The following is an 8,120-nucleotide window of genomic DNA, read 5'->3' on the forward strand; positions in this document are numbered from 1 at the left end:
AAGGACTCTGTGGCTGGGTCGATTGATACCAAGAATTATGTTGTGAACTTGATATTTATGAGCTTGAGTACGAGGTAACCGACACTGAAAATGGGAAGAATTATGTTGTGAACTTGATAGAGAAGAGCTGTAGCTGCAAGGTGTATGATTATGAAAAGTATCCTTGTCTGCACGGACTTGCTGCTTACTTATATTTCCTTGAGGTTGAAGCTGCTCCTGGACGTCGACGTGATGTCAAGATAGAGTATCATGAGTTGTGCTCGAAATATTACTGGACGGAACTTTGGGCATTGGCTTATTACAAGAACATTTATTCTGTGCCGGACAGGTGTGATTGGAATGTACCAGATCACATCAAAGAGCTTCAGATCATACCTCCGGATCGCCTCAAGAGGAAGGGAAGAAAAAAGAATAAGAGGAATCCATCTGTTGGGGAACGACGTAAAAGGACACAAAACATAAGGCGACCAAGGCAAAATTTTGGTTTCAGTTGGCTGTTGTTTGGAATGCGTAATAGTAATCCTAGTGAATCAAACTAGATCTTCTTGTTTGGATTTTATTGCTGTTGTGTTGTTTTGGATTTTGGTATGTTGCTTTTGGTATGTTGCTTTTGAAAACATTGGTAAAACTAAGTATATCTTTTGTGGCATAGACTCGAATTTTCTCCTTTATAGACTCGAATTTTCTCCTCTCTCTCTCTCTCTCTCTCTCTCTCTCTCTCTCTCAACTATCGACTGTTCCCCTTCTCAGTACAAAATACCGAAGATGCAAGGAGATGGTTACGGATCGTCAAGGAGAAGGCACAAATCTGGTCGGAAATTGTGTTTCTGTGGCTTAGAGGCAGCCATAACCCAAGCTTGGACAGAGAAGAACCCAGGGCAACGATTTTATGGTTGTCAGTGTTTTAAGGTATCCCATCTGATTATAGAACTACCGATTCTAATGGGAAAATAGCTTTACAATTGAAATTATGGCAGAAGAAAAATGGATGCAAGTTCTTCGCATGGTTTGATGAAGAGGACGGGACATTATGGCAAAAAAGATCTTTGATTGAAGCCTGGGATGAGATCCGAGAGAAGAGTAGAGTGATTGCGCAGTTAAACGAAACAATTGCAGAACTGAAAAGCAATTTGGAGAAGATACAAAATGAAGAGGAATTGTTAGAAATTTTGAAGAATTCTATGTTTAAGCGATCTTACCATGTATTATCTAAGTTTAAGTGTTTGTTTTACAACCTCTGTTTAAGCGTTTTGGCAGTTATGTTTAAGTGTTTTGGAACCTATGTTTAAGAGATATATTGGAAAACCGCGGAAAACTAGTATAACAAGGTGTAACTATGATAGAAATCAGCATAATCCGAAAAATCTCAACTACATAAGTCTTAATACAGAAACACGGTCACCAAAAATTATATAGCAGATACTGCTTCTCAAAATACATTAGTGAAGATAACAAATATTTACAAACCTCATAATAAAAAAACTCATTGTTTCATGAAAAATATATCATCGTATATAGTCTTTCCAAGAGCACTTTGTTAATAAGATCAGCTTATAAAAAAGTATTCTATAGTTTTCATGATTTAAAATATATTATTGCACTAGTCATTTATTCTTACATTGTAATGCAGAAAAATGACAAGTAAAACTTTCTTTAGAAATTAAAATTATACGTAAAACTTAAAAATGTTGAAATCACGAAAAGTAGAACTATGAAGAAAATTAGTAAAACAAGAAACTTCAGTATAACTAATAGCAAATATTTCAGAGGGAGAATAAAAAAAATTTTCGCTCCTAAACGAAAAAAACCAAAATTTCCAATTATTTGGGTCAAAAAGTAGATTCCCTCTGCTTTTTTATCTGAGTCTCGTCTTTTCCTATCTTTTCCCAGACACTTTTTCACTTCCCCACCACTCTCTCTTTCTAATCTCTCTCACCATTCATACATTCTCTCTTTATCCATTCTCTTTCTATATTCTCTGAAGATCCACGGTTTTACTCTTTCCCTTTTACTGAACATGACTCATCCGTATGAAGAGATGACGGAGATGAAGAAGCTGCTGAAGAAACACTACGACATGTTAGGGTTCGTTGCCGATGCCCAATATGGAATTCCTACCCGTTGCCCATGCGGTGGTGAAATAATGACGAATATTTCTCCAACTCCGAAGTACAAATCAGATTTCGATACCTTGTCTAGGAGTAGGTACTTCACCTGACAGAATTATGAGGTAATTTCCGCTTATCTTTGTCTTCGTTGTAAAACTGTGTTATACTCTAGGTGTAACTGTGTTATACTCTGGATATCTCTTGGTGAAACTGTGTTATATTCTGGGTATCTCTGGGTGAAACTGAGTTATCCTATGGGTGAAACTGTGTTATGGTGAAACTGACTTCCACTCTGGTTGAAACTGTGCAGGACGATGGGTTGCACTTTCGTCAGCCATGGGCTTTTGGTGTTCAGCAAGAAGTGGAGCGCCTAAGGGGGGAGGTGAAAGAGTTGGCAGAAGAGATTGCTAAGCTTAAGAGGCTCATTACCTCGACCTCCCGTCCATGAGATTCTCGACCTCGCAAGTTCTGAGTTCATGTGCTAAAAACTTTGTCTTCCGTACCTATCTATTTTTCTTATTTCGGTTAATACAAGTCTTTGTTTGTTAAGAGAGGACTCTTGTTAAGACTTGTGTAAGTTTATGTGTTCAATCTTATGTTATGGAACCCAAACTTATGTTATGCTAAGCACTCATATGTTTATCAATTGGTACCAATTGGTACTCTATGTTTAGACTTTCATCATCAACCATTATTCTAATAAACTAATTTCCTAGACATTATCAATAGGTACTCTCTTAAACTAATTTCCTAGACTTTATCAATTGGTACTCTCATAGACTCTCACTCGACCTACACAATAAAAGTAAAACCATCCACAACAAAGATCGCATATATAGTCATAACATAGTTAAAAGTTCTAAATCCACATCACAAACAAGAAACACATCAAAAGACATCGTTTGTCTACTTCATAAAAAACATAAAACAAAGTTCTAACACACCAAGCAAGTGAGGCATCTCTACTTCACTTCTTCCTACGTTTCTGTTTCTTTGCTTTCTCTTGTGCTGGTGCTTCTTCTTCTGCTGCTTTAGCTTGTGCCTCCTTCACAAACTCCTCAAGCGGGGCCAATCTCCCATCCAATTGGTCAACCTTCTTGTCAATTGTCCTCATCAGTTTCATCGTTCTTTTCAGCAACTTCATAACTTCTCCCAGTTGAATCGACTGCTCACATGCTTCTATTCCATCCCCTACTGCAGCTTCACTCGCTTCTGCCTGTTTTTGACGCGCAGCTACATCCTCGTCGTGCATGTCTTGAAAAAAGACCTTATAGCCTGCATACAGACACTTCTCCCAACTCTCGCAGCTATATCAGATTCATCAACATCGTCTTCATCTTCCAAAATGTCATCCAAGAGCCTTTCTCCTTGTGGAGTTCTGGTGGGGATGATGCTGTCGATATCCTGTCACAAACACAATTAATTTTGAATCTTAGCAACACACGCCTACCTTAGTGAGACCATTGTTCCGTTCCTAGTCCTACCTTAGTTCTACCAGAGTTCCCTATCTAGTCCTACCTTAGTTTTACCATAGGTCCCTATCTAGTTCTACCCTAGTTCTACCACAGTATTACTCTAGTTCTACTACAGTATTACTCTAGTTCTACTACAATATTACTCTAGTTCTACCACAGTATTACTCTAGTTCTACTTTAGTTCACAGGTAAACTTACGGTTGTGTTAGACAATTCCTTGTTTATCGCCGAAAGTGACACCCCTGTCATTCCATTTCGTTTGAATGAGGACTTGCACATCCTCGGGAAGTTGACATAAGCTTCTTCAACAGGTTCTCTGAACGCCAATCCTAGCTTAGGAATTGCCTCGAATGCAAGAAGTTAAACACAAAATTTATAAAATACCATCAGTAAATAACAATAGCAATCAAGTCATTAATGGGATTTTGCATACCTCTAGTGGAACACAGAAACCCGGAAGCGGCTATAATGTATTCTCTTTCACCACCCCTCCGAAATGCTTCATTGTGTGAGAGATCTCCTTCAGCATGTAATCATAAGAGAATCTCCCCCATGGAAAGGACTTACACAAGTCAAGATCATCCACTGCTCTCTGGAAAACCTCCAACACAGGATTAGCCTTGTGTCCAACCTTCGTTTGCGCGCAAACAGCAGAAGCTAAGAAGAATAGAACCGCCATCTTCAGTCTGTCTTTGTGGGGTCCCATGTTCACGAGCTTCTTCTTAACATCCTCCAACCTTCTAAGTTTTCCTTCCTTGAAATGTCGATCAACGAACTTCGTCCCACCAAGCTTTTTGTAGCCGAGAGAATAGTTGTGGCAGAATAGCCCAGATATCAAACTGTGTTCCCTCAGCCCATAACGGATGGCAACGCCATTCACAATGAACCACACTTCTCTCCGCCTCTCGTAACCGGCAGTACGCAGCTACAACATCCACATACCATGAACCCTGTGGTTGTTCTCGCTTTTCATGTGGAAAATGTGTATGAATTGAGGATGCTCCGTGAACCAGTTCCACTCCGCGTTAGACAGCTTTGGTTTCAGATTGCTTAGCGTCTTAATCGCACTAGCTATCATGCACCTCGTCCCTAGATTTTTTTTTTTGTACTCAGATGGCTTGAAGAACATTATGGTTGGTTTGATTGCCTCGGGTGCCTCATTTCCATCCAAATCCTGCAAGTTATATCCAAGTTATATCCAAGTTATACTAAATTTATACTCAAGTTATACTAAAGTTATACTAACGCATACCAAAGTAATACCAAAACTGACAGTTTTTCCAATAGTTCTCCTAGTATTACTAACATTAACTCACTCGATTTACTACTTGTCCCTAATCATATGTTACGACTTCAATTCAAACTCATTGATAATTTGTTACCTGGGGTTCAGGTGGATTCCCATTCTCGTTTGCTTCCTCTTCTCCTTCTCCATTTGCTTGTTCTTCTTCCGAACGTGCATTCACTTCGTTCTCTCCATCTAGAGGTTCTTCTTCAGAATCTTCATGGTCCTCGTTAGAACTCTCCTTCTCTCCATCTGATTTTTCTTGTTCTTCTTCAGAAGCCTCATTCACTTCATCTCCAGAAGCGGTTTCCTCATTCTCTTCATCTCCAGAAGCGGTTTCCTCATTCTCTTCATCTCCAGGACCTTTGTTCAGTGTCGTCGGAGCAGCTTCTGCAACCACATTAAACGGCTTTGTCATCTCCGCTGTATTCTCAGACGAGTCCTTTCTCGTTTTCTCCGTCGAAACATCTGTCGTCTTTGTCTTCTCCATCGAGACATCTGTCGTCTTTGCCATCGATTCATCCGTCGTCTTTGCCGTCGATTCAACAACCTTCACCGGCACTACAAGAAAACACACCGAATTCCGACGGAGGTTCCGACGGACACCAAGGTCGTCAGAAATTTGTGACGGAATACTGACAAATTTCCGACCAAATCCAAAAAAATTAAGTCGTCGGAATTCCGTCGGCCATTTCCGACGGAATTCCGACGAAATATGGTTCGTCGAAATCTTCCGACGACTTTTCGACGACATTCCGATAAAAAATGTAACTGTTGTAGTCGTCGGAAGTTCGTCGGTACATTCCGACGAATTTCCGACGACATTCCGATTAACAGCAAAGTCGTCGGAATTCCGTCGGTATTTTCCGACGGAATTCCGACGAACCATGTGACCGTTGCCGACAAATATATATGACCGTTGTACAGCCGTTTGAGATTGGACAATACCGACGGAATTCCGACGGACTGCTTTACATCCGTCGGCAATTCGTCGGAAAGTCGTCGGAGGTCCGTAAGCAATTTCCTATAAATACAACCCCTCCTCATTCAACTCATTCACACTTCATTCTCTCTTCATTCTCTTTAGTCATAACAATTCCGTGAAAATCATGTCTTCAGAAGTTTATTATCGTTCGTGGATGGATAAACCTCATTTGGATCCGAACACCAATTTGCTTACGGAAGAATACGTTCAAGGGATTGGAGAATTCATGAGGCTTGTTCAACAGCAACCGGATGCAAAAAGTGGTATGTTAAGATGTCCCTGCTCTTCTTGCAATAATAATAAGGTTATAAAAGAATTTGATGTTTGGACTCATTTGTATATGAAAGGGTTTTCACGTAATTATAAAGTTTGGTACCTTCATGGGGAAACTGGTTATGAATATGGTAGTACTAGCGAACCTCAGCCTGTTAGTGAACCTCAGCCTGATATTAGGTTAGAAGAATCTAGAACGGATATAGATTATGGTGTAGGTACTGAGCAGATGGTACATGATCATTATAGAGGGGAAGAACCAAACCCCGAGTCTAGGAGGATTTTTGACATGTTGGATGCAGGAAAACAACCTTTGTATCAAAATTGTAGAGATGGTCATTCAGTCTTATCATCTGCAACTAGATTAATGGGTATTAAGACAGACTATAATTTGGCTGAAGAATGTATGGATGCGATTACTGATTTTGTCAAAGGTATTCTACCTGAGGATAACCTTGCACCGGGTTCATACTACGAGGTTCAGAAACTTGTTGCAGGTCTTCAACTACCGTATGAAGTGATAGATGTATGTATTGACAACTGCATGATCTACTGGAGAGCGGATGAGACACGGAATGTATGCAAATTTTGTGGGAAACCTCGTTATCAGGAGACGAGGGGAAGAGTTCCGATCCCATTCAAAAGAATGTGGTATTTGCCTTTGACGGAAAGATTGAAGAGGTTGTATCAGTGTGAGCGCACAGCAAAAGCAATGAGATGGCATGCAGAGCATTCCACAAATGGTGAGATTAGACATCCTTCAGATGCAAAGGCTTGGAAACATTTCCAGTCAACATATCCAGAATTTGCGGAAGAGAGAAGAAATGTTTATCTTGGATTATCTACTGATGGTTTCAGCCCATTTGGAAAGCATGGAAGGCAGTATTCTCTATGGCCAGTTATTGTGACACCGTACAACTTACGGCCGAGCTTGTGCATGCGACGAGAGTTTTTGTTTCTCTCAATTCTCGTCCCCGGGCCAGATCATCCTAAAAGATCACTAGATGTGTTTCTTCAACCACTAATATATGAGTTGCAACAACTATGGGCGCATGGTTTTGAGACATACGATGTTTCGCGCAAAGAAAACTTTCAGATGCGGGCAGTACTTATGTGGACAATAAGTGACTTTCCAGCATATGGTATGTTATCTGGATGGACAACACATGGGAAGCTATCATGTCCATATTGTCAAGATGACACAGATGCTTTCCAACTAAAGAACGGAAGGAAAACGTGTTGGTTTGACTGTCACAGACGATTTCTACCACCTGATCATCCATACCGCAGGAGTAAGACTTCGTTTACGAAGAACAAGCAGGTGTTTGATGGTCCACCTGAGGAAGTTAGTGGGAAAGATTTGTTGAAGCAGTTTAGGTATTTTGATGCAGAAAGGACGCCAGATGTAGGTGGACATGAAAACATTCGAGTCAATGCGGTTGGAGAGCTACATAACTGGCACAAAAAGAGTATTTTCTGGGATCTGCCATATTGGGAGAGTCATCTATTGCGGCATAATTTAGATGTCATGCATATTGAGAAGAACTTCTTCGATAATCTGATGAACACAGTCCTTAACATCCAAGGTAAAACGAAGGATAATTTGAAGTCAAGGTTGGATTTAGTCGATATTTGTGATCGTTCTGAACTTCACGTTGATGAGAACGGTACGGCCCCTTTTCCCATTTATCGGCTAGATGGTGCTAGAAAAGAAGAGTTCTTTGATTGGATTACAGATAAAGTGAAATTTCCTGACGGATATGCATCAAATTTGGGAAACTGCGTTGATAGAAGCGAAGGAAAGTTTACTGGCTTGAAGAGTCATGATTGTCATGTAATTATGCAGCGCCTCCTTCCGTTTGCTTTTTCAGCATTATTGCCACGTAATGTTCATGAAGCAATTGCAGGTATATTATATTTTTACAATTTAATTTATTTTTATATTTAACAATTATGCTTATAAAAACTTAATACTTACGAAAATTATGTCTTTT

This window comes from Brassica napus, chromosome C6 (genome assembly GCF_020379485.1).
Source record: "Brassica napus cultivar Da-Ae chromosome C6, Da-Ae, whole genome shotgun sequence".
In the NCBI taxonomy this organism is placed as follows: domain Eukaryota; kingdom Viridiplantae; phylum Streptophyta; class Magnoliopsida; order Brassicales; family Brassicaceae; genus Brassica; species Brassica napus.